The 14,898-nt window shown below is 44.3% G+C and overlaps 1 long non-coding RNA gene across 1 annotated transcript; it reads left to right on the top strand.

The window, feature by feature from the left end:
* The first annotated feature begins 10,585 nt into the window (after positions 1-10,585).
* On the top strand, positions 10,586-10,939 carry LOC123081740 (uncharacterized). The gene is made up of 3 exons (XR_006438777.1): positions 10,586-10,637; positions 10,718-10,746; positions 10,833-10,939. It is a non-coding gene; the product is annotated as an uncharacterized lncRNA (long non-coding RNA).
* The last annotated feature ends 3,959 nt before the right edge of the window (positions 10,940-14,898 follow it).

Genomic DNA, 14,898 nt, shown 5'->3' with positions numbered 1-14,898 from the left:
CTCTCCGGGTCTGGCTCTGGCGAACTCCTCGATCCAGATCCAGATCCATTTTCGAGGTTGACCTGAAATATTTTCCAAGTCCTTTATTTTCTACATTCTGGTGCACTATTCATCATGCCATAACTTTGTGTGTGCTGCTCCATTTCATGCGCATCATATATCAAAATGTTCATTGTGAGATGGTCTTCATTCCATTCCATTGTGGCATGCTTTTTTGAGTCCATCTTGATGTCCAAATCATTGATGCAAGAGTGCTATAAAATGTTTAATGCTGCTACTTATCAGTTTAGGGTGATTTGTCATTTTTGCCACATTTGATGTGTGCTTCATATGGGCATGATCTCTACATGTGTTTTGTTCTATTACATGCCATCTTTACAGGGGTGCTTGCCATGTATTTTTGTGATCAATGTGGTGACTAGCACAAGCATGCAAAGTAGCCTTCGTGATATTGCTATTTTCAGGGACTTAGGATTTTGCTAAGTCCTTGTTCTGTTGTTATTTTTATGCCATGTAACCATGATGCTACAGTGAGATCCATGCTTGTTTTGAGTATCTTTGGTAAGGGTCTTTTGAACATATGGTTAGGATCTATCCATCCATGCCCCTGTTTGTAATTATGGAGTCCCCTAGCATGTCCTAATCTTACTCTACTTTTGCTATAAAATGTTCCTCGTAGATTGTTTACATGTTGATCATTTTTTCCATGGTTGTTGTTGTTGATCCATGCATGCTATGAACTTTCTCTTGACATGGTTAGCTTCATGAACACTTCTTCTTTCTGTTAGTATGCTTATCTTGTCAGGCAATGACTTGTGGTGAGTGATTTGAGCTCGCAAAATGCTTTCATAACTCTATTTATGCCATGCTCTGGTTTCCGCCAAGTCTGAAACTGTTAATAAAACTTGCTATGTTTACATGGGTGCCATCACATTTTCGGTACCTTTTTGGCTCATTATCAGTAAGAGACTTTTGTTCTATGCATTTATTAGATTCATGCCATGCCTTTGTTTGCTATGATATGTTCCTGTAGCATGTTGTTTGCTTGCTCTAAACGTGGCTTCCTGATGTTATTTCTGGCATGTCTGTGAAGCTGATATCTTTTGCACTTTTGCCATGCTTGTTTGAACCTGTTCTATTGTGTTTTAGCCATAGCTCAGTGTTCATGTTTGTCAAGCATCTTGAGAACATCACTTCCATATGCTTTGTTGCTACGTTGGAGTGCAGTAGCTTAGTTTCTTGTTGCATTCTAGATGGCATCATGCTGTTAATCGCAGAATCGTGCCATTCTTGTTTTGCTTGCCATTTGCAAACCGTGCATCTGATTCCGGTGATCCTTATATCATTTCTACAGAAATCATCTCATCTTTCCAGAGGCACACTTGGTTTGCCAAGTTGATGTCTGGATCAATCTTTTCCTTCCGGAGCACGCATATGCATTGCATATCACATCTCGCGTATCATGCCATGTTTTGCATCATGTTGCTTGTGCATTGCACCGTGGTTGATTGTTGTTTAATTTGCTTGTGTTCTTGCTTTGGGTAGATCCGGGAGACGAGTACATGATCGAGGAACCTATTGAGTACGTTTTCGAGGATCAACATTTTGTCAACTCTGAGAACTTTGCAGGCAAGATGACCATACCCTCGAAATCACGTCTATATTTGCTTGCTAGGTGTTCGCTCTATTGGTATGCCGCGATACCTACCACTTGCTTTATCATGCCTCCCATGCCATGTCAAGCCTCTAACCCACCTTTCCTAGCAAACCATTGTTTGGCTATGTTACCGCTTTGCTCAGCCCCTATTATAGCGTTGCTAGTTGCAGGTGAAGATGAAGTTTGTTCCATGTTGGAACATGGATTTGTTGGGTCATCATTATTATATCTTGATTACTTTAATGCATCTATATACTTGGTAAAGGGTGGAAGGCTCGTCCTTATGCCTGGTGTTTTGTTCCACTCTTGTCGCCCTAGTTTCCGTCATACCGGTGTTATGTTCCTTAATTTTGCGTTCCTTACGCGGTTGAGTGTTATGGGAACCCCTTGACAGTTCGCTTTGAATAAAACTCCTCCAGCAAGGTACAACCTTGGTTTTACCATTTTCCACCTAAGCCTTTTTCCCTTGAGTTCTGCAGACTCAAGGGTCACCTTTATTTTAACCCCCCGGGCTAGTGCTTGTCTAAGTGTTGGTCCGAACCTGTCAGCCACCAATGGCCACCAGGGGCAACTCTTGGTTGGTCTAAGAACTAGATATGTGCATCTCCTATCGGGATGTCGGTGCATCAGTCGGTCTTGTTGGTCTTGTTTTACCATTGTCGAAATGTCTTGTAACCGGGATTCCGAGACTGATTGGGTCTTCTTGGGAGAAGGAATATCCTTCATTGACCGTGAGAGCTTGTGATGGGCTAAGTTGGGACACCCCTGCAGGGTATAAACTTTCGAGAGCCGTGCCCACGGTTATGTGGCAGATGGGAATTTTTTAATATTCAGTTGTAGAAAACTTGACACTTAACTTAATTAAAATTAATCAACCGCGTGTGTAGCCATGATGGTCTCTTCTCGACGGAGTCCGGGAAGTGAACACGGTTCTTGTGTTATGATTGTGCGTAAGTAGTTTCAGGATCACTTCTAGCTTATGACCGTTGCGTTGCTTCTCTTCTCGCTCTTATTTGCGTATGTTAGCCACGATATATGCTTAGTGCTGCAGCTCCACCTCACTACCCTTTCCTACCCTTAAGCTTAAATAGTCTTGATCTCGCGAGTGTGAGATTACTGAGTCCCCGTGGCTCACAGATACTTCCAAACAGTTACAGGTGCCGATGATACCAGTGCAGATGACGCAACTGAGCTCAAGTAGGAGCTCGATGAAGATCGTGTTCGTAGGAGCTCTAAGTCATACCCTGACACGTGGGAGATATAGCCGCATCGTGGGTGTTAGAAGTTGGTAATCGGAGCCATCCCCAACTTAGGAGCCCCCTACCTGATCGAATCGCTGACGTTGTTGAGTCTAGAACAAAATGTTTTGAGTCTTAGGATTATATATATCGGAGAGTAGGATTCTTTTTACTCCTCAGTCCATTCGTCGCTCTCGTGAGGCTTCCTGACGTAGAAGTTCTGACTCTTCTCTCCTCCAATTTCACGAATTTTTTTAGGATCACGCATGTATCTTGGAATCGTTCCGATGGTTTTGTGACAAGAACATTGTTCTTTTCGTGGAATTGTCATGGCAGATGTCCTAGAGAAAGGACTTAGTCGTAGGGCCATCGCAACTAGGAAGCTTAAAGGGGTTAATCGGGACAAAGGACACGAGAGGTTTTATACTAGTTCGGCCCCTTATGATGAAGGTAAAAGCCTACGTCTAGTTGTGTTAGTATTGCTGGGGGTTTCGATCTCCAAGAGGCTTAACTCGCCGGCTTGGTTATCGATCACTTGTTTCTTGCCCTAAGCCACCACCGGGTCGTCCCCTTATATACAAGGGTTGACGCCTGGTGGTCTACAGAGTCCCGGCCGGCTCATAATCGTGTCCGGCTCGGTGACTTCCTTTACATGCCTTTCTATACAAGTATTTCCTTACATACGGCGGTTCACAATACCGAGCCTTAAGCCACCTCCAAGCCTTTGGGCTTTCTATAAGATTTGACAAACTATCGTCTTGAATGTTTACTGGGCTTCTTGTGTAACCCACCATTGGGGCTGACCCGGCCCCTCCTGGACGGGTCATAACTAATAGCTACATCCCAACATTAGGCCCCAGGTTGACTTTGAACTTCGTTCTTTGTCAATCTTCAATACTTAGAAAAAAATCCGTCTTCTTATCCTCATAGAAGTTTTTGTAACCCGCCGTGACGTCATATTTTGAAAATGCAAAAAAATTATGACGTCATCTCCCAACGGATCTTCATCTTTAATGTCTCCCGAGAATCGAGGCGTCTGTGTAGTTGGATAACCATTATTCGGCTATGCCTCGATTTTCGCGCCCATCTGTTCACATTTTCCTTATAAATAGGCACGCTTCGGCCTTCCTCATTCTTCTCTCTCTCTCTCTCTCTCTCTCTCTGTCTTCTTCCTCTCGCAACCCTCCTGCTGCTCGAGCCTCAGCGCCGTCGCGCTTCTCCTTCATCTCCGTCGACCTTGGCGCTGCATCAACTCGAACCGGTCTAGAGAAACGGCGGCGACCTCCACAGAAGACCTGCGACTGTAAGTGTTCTTCCTTTTATTTCTCAGATCCGCATTAGGGTTTCCAGGCTCCTGTGTGTTCTTCATAGTTCTTCGTAGTTTTTCCATCGCAGGCCTCTTCTTGATCCAAAAAGACATATATGCTTGTGCGGTAGCATTTTTCTGCCTACTCTTGATGCCCACGGATCCCTTTCTCTGGTTCAAAGGTCCCATTAGAACCCACAGATTTATCTGCGCTAAACTTTTTAGGTCTAGATTTTTTTTTTCATTTTGAATAACCATTTGATCTGGAATAACACCAAGTAGTTGGGAAACCTGGTTATCTCAACACTTAGCTGATTTCACTTTTCTCATATATCTATAGTCACGGCGGCTTACTGTGCCGGCTTACTTTTCCTTATATAGCATTAGCCCATAACTAAGCTGCCAGTACTTCCCTGTATTATCATCATTTAACTGAATTTCATCATTGAATTGAATCGGCATGTTGCCTTTTTTCAGTTCATCTTTGAATATCAGGCCGTCAAAAGCACCAACCATCTGTAACTGGGTTCCCTCAGCTGTAACTAAGGAACGTTTGAAGGAGTTCTTCGCCATAGGATTTCTGCCAGGAAAAGTCGTCATGTCTTACCGTGCCCCTAACCCGGACGAAGAACGGCCCAATCCAAGGGCTGGTGAAGTGATTGTTTTTACTGACCATATGAACCGTGGCTTCTCACCACCTAGCTCAAATTTCTTCAGAGAGGTCCTCCACTTTTTCAAACTCCACCCTCAAGATATTGGGCCCAATTCCATATCTAACATCTGTAACTTCCAAGTGCTCTGTGAGGTGTATCTTCAACAAGAGCTGACCGTGGAGCTGTTTAGAGAATACTTTTATATGAACCGGCAGAACGAGTGCACCAGCGGCCTTAGCTGAGAGCTTGGAGGCATCTCAATTCAACGCCGGCAGGGCGCTGTCTTCCCCCTCATAGTCTTGCCGAGTCATCCAAAAGACTGGAATCAGACTTGGTTTTACTGCCAAGACATTTCACTGGCAAACGAGAGGCCACTGTCGGGTTATCGCCCCGAACATATTGACTCCAAGTTCGCACTCCCTAACAATCTCACTACCGCCGAACGTAGAAAACTGATACCATCCATCAAAAGGATTAATGCTCTGTTAGGGAACGGGTTAACTGGAGTTGATCTGACCCGCTGCTGGATCTCATGGCGGGTCATCCCTCTAAGCCGTCGGTCAAAGCTGATGTATGAGTATGGTGGAGGCCCGGATGACTCTCTTCATCACAGCCCCACTCAATTAACAGAAGAAGATATTGTTTCAATGTCAACCATTCTAGTGAATGGGAAATACGAAGATTGCAGTATTGTCGGGTTAAACCCCTTCTGCAAGCTTAACCCGGTGCCAGAAGTAAGGATATTCTGGTCTCTTCTCCTTTGTATTTTTCCCAGCCATATTGTCTAATACTTGCCTGACCTTTTCATCATGTTTTACCTGTCTGCAGGCCAACTCTGACTTCTGGAAAGTTAAATATGACCACGAGGCTGCCAAGAAAGCGAGAGATGCCACCATAAACGCCAAGAAAATGACCCGGAGGTCGAAAAAGAAGAAGAAGAACACTGCTAAAGATTGGATAAAGCTTGATGATACATCTGATTCGGAGGTAGCCCTTGATTCCCTTGGCCACTTTTTTAATAATCTTATTAACACTAATCATTACCAGGATGACACTGGGGCCAGTCAGGCCATGGAAGAAGAGGTAACTATCATTTCCTCTGACTCAGAGCCCTTGCCAAGACAAAAAATTCAACGAATGATCCGTAACGTAAGGTTTTCTAACCATTTAGCTCACTTGGATCCCAACTTTATTTTGAAAAAGCAGCAACATGAGAGCTGCCGTCAAGCCCGGACCAAAGACGAACCGGCTGTTGTTCTTCAACGATCTCCTCAAAAGTGCCGGAATGAGGTTTACTTCTTTTGTCCTTAACTCTGTTTGATGGATCCTTTCCCTTGCATTACTTTAACTTTATTTTATCTTTTCAGGAGGTGTCTCGCTCTTCTGGCGACTCATCGCAGACTCAATTTTTGGCCTTCAAGACTGCCCCTGGGTAATGAAAAATCTTCCTTTTTCCGTGTTGTTCAAATTGTATTTTTATACTGACAGTCCTACAACATTTCTCTTAGTGGCCAAGCTAAGTCCAAGAAGGCAAAGGCAGCTAAACCGGCGGAAGACCCGCCAATGCTTGCATCTGACCCGGCCAGACCATCTTCTCCTCCATTAACTGACGCTCCAGAAGACCCACCTGTCAATGTAGAAGCAAATCCTCCTGAGCCGTCATTTGATGAGACCACTGTGAACCCTTCCGCAACTGGACCATCAAGCTCAGCCAACCCGCCATCACCGTCTGCACAAGATGTTTTGATCACCGGGAGCCGTTTTATTGAGCCGGGGAATCCAACCGTGCTGGCTCGCCACACGGCGAAACAAGAGGCATTGGAGAGGAAGAAAGTGCGCTTTGACGTTGCCAATTATGATCATCTAAATGTCAACGATATTTTATCCGGCTATCTCAGCCATGTGCACTCCAATCGCGACTCTGAGATCGAAATGGTCAAACAGTTGCAGTTGAAATACGAGGTATGTTCTTCCGGCTTATCTATATTCCTCCAGCCCCCAAGTCTTCAGATTATGAGAGAACCGAAATGATCTGTAGAATTTATAATATAGGCCAAGACCTTTACCTTTGAAACTTTTCTTGAATTCACTAAAATAGAACAAAGCTTCACCTGTAGTCCCCAAGGGCCGGTTCCTTTTGATCATAAATGAGCCGGTACTTTAAATTGTTTTGTACCATATTCAAGGGACTTAATACTCCGGCTTACCCTTGAGAAACTTGCTGAACTGCATACATTAGCCCCGAAGTGCCAAGTGCTGTTACTTTGTAAAGTACTTGGGACTTAAAGTATGTCTTTAGAGTCATACAAATTTGTTTTGGCATACATTATCCCCCAAGTGTCATGTGGTTTTTTGTAAAGTACTTGAGACTTGAATCTTGATTTTTGAACTTTAAGCAAGATCTTGACTCATTTGAGTGTTTTTTTGCAGAATGCCTTATCTGAACTGAACTCGCAATTGACTGATGCAAAGACCCGACTAGCGAGTCAGGAGGCAGAAATCAAATCTGCTAATTCCAAACTGCAAATAAGTCTCTCTGATACAGAAAATTTAAAGACCAGCTTCACCGCCAAGAAGAAAACCTGGGCATAGGAAAAAACGCTCCTGACACAACGTGCCGAAAAGGCCGAAGCAGCCCTTGAAGAGGTTTCAACAGAACTGAACGGTTTAAAGGGCCGTGTGTCTCAAATGGTGGCCGCCATCTTTGGTAAGCCATCTGTCTTTAATCTTGTGTGCTTTTTACTGATTCGGAATATAAGCTGCCAGCTGACTTTGTGTATAAAATATGTGCAGGCCCACGAAGCAAAAACCTGAGCCAAGATCCTTTGATTAAACTAAAGGAAGTGTATACCTTAGTAGAACAACTGTATATTGGCGCACAACAAGCACTTGCCACCATCTCTCCTGCCAATCAAGGACCCAACCGGCTCAGTGACGTCTTGAAGAAACTGTCAATCCTGCCTGCCAGATTTCAAGAAGTGAAGCGCTCCTGTGCACGAGCCGGAGCTTTGAGTGCCCTGAGCCGCTCCAAGGCTTGGGTGCCAGACCTAGACCCGGCGAACGTGGCCAGAGGCGATCCCGCCGTGAAGGAAGACAGATCTCCCTTTGAGCAGGATGACTTCATGGCTTGCGTGCGCGGAGTCCGACCTCAGGCAACTACCCTTGGAGATGACACCAACATCGACAAATACCAGCCGGGTTTTGATGTTGAAAATAAGAAGATGGCGACTCCCTCATACAAGGTGACAAATTTGATCCCGCCTGTAAGAGAAAATACATTTGCCCCGGAAGTTGACTCGGCCGGCCTGATCGACGAAGAAGCCAAATTTGTCACCGTGAATGGTTTTGACTGGTCAAAACCCATCTTCCAGCCAACAGAGGGCGGTCAACCGGCGAGGGAGGAGCAATAATCATCTTCTTGGGTTTATAAAAACCTTGTAATGGTTTTAGCTGTGAAAACACTATGCTTTGCTTATGCCCTCGTGCATAAAACACTTATATGTGATTCTGTGTTTCCTGATGTCAATTTGTGCATCATACTTATGGTTCTCCCTGTAATATTTCAGCTCTGTTCCTGTAGATACAAGGGAAAAGACTGGCTTGGCGGCTTAGTACCGAACGGGTTAGAACACCCGGCTTATAGCCAATATGTTTACCATAATAAAAAACAGAAACAGAAAAAAGAGAACAAGGCTGAAACTAACCTGTTGGTTAATGTAGCAGGCAATTGCGTATAAGCAATAACCATACGTGTACCTTTGATCCTTAGACCACCAGTTTAAATGACCTGGGTAATGAAGTTGATAACTCAAATCTTTTTGAGAAGTCAATGCTTCTGAATACTCAATGATCATCATACCTTGGTGGCTTTGTTATCAAATAGTCCAGCCGGCGAAGAAGACCAGGCTAATTATTTGTAATATTGAGACAACAAAAAATTAAAAGGCAAACAACAGATTATAAGTATAATTTAACCTTGTATTGAAAAGATTGGGGGCTTCTGATTCGAATACGATCAGTAAACCAGACCAAAGGGGTTAAGCTAAGGTTTGAATACGACCATATAGCCCCCAGTAGCTTTGGCGTTGCGCCGATCAAGAGGGTACCGACAGCTATGTTCTCTTTGGTTCGAATATGACCTATGTTTGAACAGGAAGCCCCCAAATGACCTTGAGAGGTTTTTAACGACCCTGATTCGAATACGATGCAAGTCGGATCCAAAAGGGGTTAAGCTATGATTCGGATACAATCAAGAAGCCCCCAAGTGAGTTTGTCCTTGACCCGATCAAGAGGGTTACGACAGCTATGTTCTCTTTGGTTCGAATATGACCTATGTTTGAATAGGAAGCCCCCAAGTGACCATGATATTGCAGCTAGATTCGAATACGATCATAAGCTGGACCAAAAAAGGTTAGACTTGATTCAAATATGATCAGCTCCTTAATAGTCAGTTCAAAATGAAACATAACAAAGATACGTAATCTTTTGAAAAGAAAAGAGACCGATGGTCCTGCTTTATTACTTGTCATGGTATATACAATTTTAAAGTATGTACATGATGAGAGCTAGTGGCTCAGGTGTAGTATGGCTAAAGTTGAGCAATGTTCCACGGTCGACGGGTCTCTTCCTCCGACTTACGTGAGTCTTTGTGCTCTCGAACTTCAATGAGGTAATATGACCCGTTGTTTAAGTTCTTGCTGACCACAAAGGGTCCTTCCCAAGGTGGGGATAACTTGTGTGCATATGACAGATCCTGGATGAGCCGGAGCACCAAGTCACTTTCCTGAAAAGTTCTGGACTTAACCGGGTGGCTGTGATAACAGCGCAGGTCCTGTTGATAAATTGCTGATCGAGCCGCTGCTAAGTCTCTTTCTTCGTCTAACAAGTCGAGTGCATCCTGTATGGCTTGTTCATTATTATCTTCAACATAAGCCGCCACGCAGGGCGAGTCATGACGGATGTCACTAGGCAACACTGCTTCTGCTCCATACACCATGAAAAAGGTGTGTAACCTGTAGACCTGTTAGGTGTGGTGTTGATACTCCACAGCACCGAGGGTAATTCCTCTACCCAACAACCCGGTGTCCGCTGTAAGGGAACCATAAGTCGGGGCTTGAGACCTTTTAAAATTTCCTGATTTGCTCTCTCGGCTTGACCATTAGATTGAGGATGAGCTACAGAAGAAACATCAAGCCGAATATTTTCACGTTGACAAAACTCCTCCATAGCACCTTGGGATAAATTAGTGCCATTGTCCGTGATAATGCTGTGTGGAAAACAAAAACGGAAGATCACCTTTTTCGTGCACTGAACCACCGTGGCTGCGTCACACTTACTTACTGGCTCCGCCTCAACCCACTTAGTGAATTTATCAACTGCCACCAAGAGATGTGTATTTTTATCCTTAGACCTTTTGAAACACTACTAGGGAAAACCTTATACATAGAATCTTAGCAGCAACACGGTTTAAAAGGAGGCGCTACTGCTAATTAGTAGTAGCAAGGTGTATAACAACCGCGCTACTACTAAGTTTATAGTAGTAGCATGGGGTATAAACCCGCGCTGCTACTAAGTGGTCAATATTGTTACAGAGAGACGACACTCATGTCAATATTGTTTTGTCAACTACTGTATCTATCTTTTGTACAGAGAGCCGTATGTGTTTCAGACCAAAAATTTGCTTCTCTATTCCCTTGTGATTTTCATGTCTAGGTTGACCTGCTCCTGTGCATGCAGGGCAACATCGACGCTGGACCAGATGGACGAGCTGCAGTGCCAAACTGGTACCTCTGAATTTTGCTTCAGTTTTGCTTCCTGCTAATCTGAATTTAGGGGAAGCTCTGTATTTTGTTATGTTTTGCAGGGAGAGGAATAGACGCTCCAGCAGCAGTGGTATTCTCTATGCAATCAAACAAGAAGCATTTAGTGTTGTTTCGCCGAATCAAAAAAGACTAAAATCAGAACACATATGATTGCAGATTATGCGTGTGTATGTGGAGAAGATAACTGGGTCGATTGATTTGATGTTAATTTGTTTGCTTCACTCTGTTTATTTATGGCTACAATGACGGCAGCGGCACACGAGGTAAATTAAACCCAGCCCCCTTCGAGTTCCCGTCCATTCCGCTCACCTTGTGCTCCTAGCTGACGAACCCCTTTCCTGCTTCCCCCTTTCTGGCGATTGAAGATGAGGCGCAGGTGGGCGCCGAGGGGGAGAGCCAGCAGCCGGCGCTGGAGTACGAGGAGAGGATCGACAAGTTCCCCGGCGCGGTAAAATTACCGACCTAACTCTGAATCCTAGTTAATTCTGCTACTGTCCTAATCACTCTGCGAACAAGCAGATCGGCCAGAAACCTTATGTTTGCTGTCCAGTGTCAATGGTGGAGCTCGAAACCCTGGAAGCACGCTGAACCTCATGAATAGACCTGAATATTTGTTTTAGGTAGATGCTTGACCATTATGCTTTGGAAGAGTGCATGCGAGTCTACCATTTGAAACTGTAGTTGACCAATCTAATTTGGCATGACCAGTTGTAGCTTTGAGTTTGATAAAAGGGTTAACAATATCAAGGGATTTTGTTTGACCTTTGCATTTTCCGTAGGTTGCAATTCGTGTAGCACAAAGTAGTATATTTATTGGTCCATATGTTTGTAGATAATAATGGATCTGAATGTCTGAATGTCACATTATATCACTATAAATGTCGTTTTGAACTTTGATATGGTCTTCCAGTGTACAGTTTGACATCATTTTTCTTGAAAATATGCTTCATCGAATAAAATAGGCACATATAAGCTGAGTGCATTTCATTAGGCTTGTTTTATCAGTTTGGTGTTATAGATGGTTCAAGGGGAGAGACGACACTGCCGGTTTGCTGAAGTGGTAGGTTGCCATTCAGGTCAGTCCCCAATACTCTTCTTCCTTGGCTCCAGAATTTACTTGCATTAGGGAGTTAGACGAGCCACATTTAACCTGGTGAAGACAAGATTACGACTTTGGTCTTTGATAGTCAACATAAGAACACAACTAAAATATGCGCAGAAGTTAGTTAGGCTGTACCCAGAAGTAGTAGAGACTGTTTGGGTGTGATTCCTGTCGGTGGACTGATGAAATTTTTGGTAGAGCAATTCAGGCATGTAGTTGGATGGATGAATATACCTTGCATACATCTCTAGGATTTACAAAATGAAGCTAACAATTGCTTGAGCCTACTATGTTATATATGTTAGGAGTATCCTCGGCCAGGTTAATTACTAATGATCTGAATTGCTCGAATAGCTGCAAACTTGTGGCCACACAAGTTAACTTTTTATATTTTACCTAATGATTTTTATACTAGCTAGCGTTTCTCATATCACAAAAGCTGTTGCTGCACTTGGGATAGAATACATGATTTTCTGAAAATGAAAGCGAGTTCACCATGACTACGACAGATACTAGGTAGTTTAGCTTGGGATAGAATACAATGCACGGGTTACAACAGAAGTTATTTCTTGTCTCAGAATTACTGATTGCTCTTTGTTCTCATTTTCCTTGTTAGCTGAAACTATTCCTTGTCTACAGATAAGCGGAAGCCGTGTTCGGAGCCACCAACAGTGTCTTCCTTGGATTCGTTTATGTAATAAGGAGGGTACCCGGCCTTCTTCACATGTCAAGCAACAAGTAAGGACCAACCTTGTTTAGGTTGGTGGTGGAATGCTAGAGAAGTGGTCTGTTTAGGTTGGTGGTGGAATGCTAGGGAAGGTACCCACCTTTAGATGATGGTTGTTTTCGTCTAATGTTAAATGGGATGTCGTGATTTCTTTCAGTTGAGATGTTGTTCCTTGACACGAGTCTGATGTTAAATGGGATGTTGTGATTTCTTTCAGTTGAGATGTTGTACCTTGACATGAGTTTATTTTGCACTGGGCATGTCTATTTTCTATCCAGGAATAATGCATATAAATTTTATTTCTTTAATTCCTAATTAGTTACTAGTAGCGTGGGAGGAGAAGTGCACGCTACTACTACCTAGGATAGTACTAGCGCTGGTTGAGATAGTAGTAGCGCGCTGCCATCTGCGCTACTACTAACAGACGTACTAGTAGCGTGGGTGGCATCCGCGCTACTGCTATCTAGTTAGCTGTAGCGCCTTATTGGTAGCGCGGGTGCCCGCGCTGCTGATAGGCCTAAAACACGTGCTGCTGCTAGGCTTTTCCCTGGTAGTGAAAGGTCCCACCATGTCAAGCCCCCAGACCGCAAACGGCCAAGTCATTGGAATCATCCGGTGCTCTTGAGCCGGCACATGTGCTCGTCGTGCGAACTTTTGACATCCATCACATATGCTGACCAAATCCTCTGCATGAGCGCGAGCCGTCAACCAGTAAAAACCATGACGAAAAGCCTTGGCCACCAGAGATTTTGACCCGGCGTGATGACCACAATCGCCTTCATGGATCTCACGAAGTATTTCTTGGCCTTCTTTAGGGGAAACACACAACCGAAATGCTCCAGAGACACTGCGATGGTATAGTTCTGCATCTGAAATCGTCATTGACTTAGACCGCCGGGTTATCTGTCGAGCCAGAGTCTCATCCGCTGGCAACTCTCCCTGGGTCATGTAAGCCAAGAACGGTACTGTCCAATCTGGGATGACATGAAGAGCCTCCACCAACTGCGCCTCCGGGTCAGGAATGGCTAAATCTTCTTCCATGGGCAACTTGATAGACGGGTTATGCAAAACATCCAAAAAGGTGTTAGGTGGTACCGGCTTGCGCTGAGACCCCAACCGGCTTAAAGCATCAGCCACTTCGTTGTTCCTTCGGTCAATGTGCTCCACCTGATAACCTTTAAAATACCCTGCAATAACATCAACCTCCCGGTGATAAGCCACCATGAGAGGATCCTTGGAATCCCACTTGCCTGATACCTGTTGAGCCACTAAATCTGAGTCACCAAGACATCTGACCCGGCTCAAACTCATCTCTTTTGCCACTCGAAGACCATGGAGCAAAGCTTCATACTCCGCTGCATTGTTAGTGCAAGGAAACATCTACCGTAACACATAACAAAATTTGTCACCTCGAGGAGAGGTTAAAACAACACCAGCCCCCGAGCCTTCCAACTGTCTGGACCCATCAAAATGAATAGTCCAATACGTGTTGTCTGGTTTCTCTTCTGGCATCTGCATCTCTGTCCAGTCATTAATGAAGTCAACCAGTGCTTGAGATTTTATCGCAGTACATGGTACATACTTCAACCCATGAGACCCAAGCTCAATGGCCCACTTGGCGACTCGTCCAGTGGCTTCTCTGTTTTGAATGATGTCTCCCAAAGGAGCAGAACTGACCACAATGATTGGATGACCCTGAAAATAATGTTTAAGCTTCCGGCTTGCCATAAACACCCCATATACGAGCTTCTGCCAATGTGGATATTGTTGCTTGGATTTAATTAACACCTCACTGACATAGTAAACCGGCCGTTGAACCGGATGTTCCTTGCCAGCCTCCTTGCGCTCCACCACAATAGCCACACTAAAAGCTCGTGAGTTGGCGTCCACGTATAACAACAACGGCTCTTTCTCAACTAGAGCATCAAGCACCGGCGACTCAACAAGCTGTGTCTTCAGATCTTCAAAAGCAGAGTTTGCAGCATCTCTCCAAACAAAACCATTTGTTTTCTTCATCATCTGATACAAAGGCATTGCCTTCTCCCCTAACCGGCTTATGAACCGGCTCAAAGCAGCAACACAACCTGCCAGCCGTTGAACGTCATTGATGCATGTTGGTTTGGCCAGGGATGTAATTGCCTTGATTTTCTCCGGGTTAGCTTCAATACCTCGGTTGGACACCAAAAAACCCAAGAGCTTGCCGGCTGGGACTCCAAAAACACACTTAACTGGGTTAAGCACCATTTTGTAGACCTGGAGATTATCAAAGGTCTCTTTCATATCCGCAACCAAGGTTTCCTCTTTCCTAGATTTTACCACTATATCATCCACATAGGCATGAACATTACATCCAATCTGATTATGAAGACAATTCTGCACACACCGTTGATAAG

This window comes from Triticum aestivum, chromosome 4A (assembly GCF_018294505.1).
Source record: "Triticum aestivum cultivar Chinese Spring chromosome 4A, IWGSC CS RefSeq v2.1, whole genome shotgun sequence".
Classification (NCBI taxonomy): domain Eukaryota; kingdom Viridiplantae; phylum Streptophyta; class Magnoliopsida; order Poales; family Poaceae; genus Triticum; species Triticum aestivum.
The sequence above is the reverse complement of the archived record's forward strand: the minus strand, read 5'-3'. Positions and strand labels throughout refer to the sequence as shown.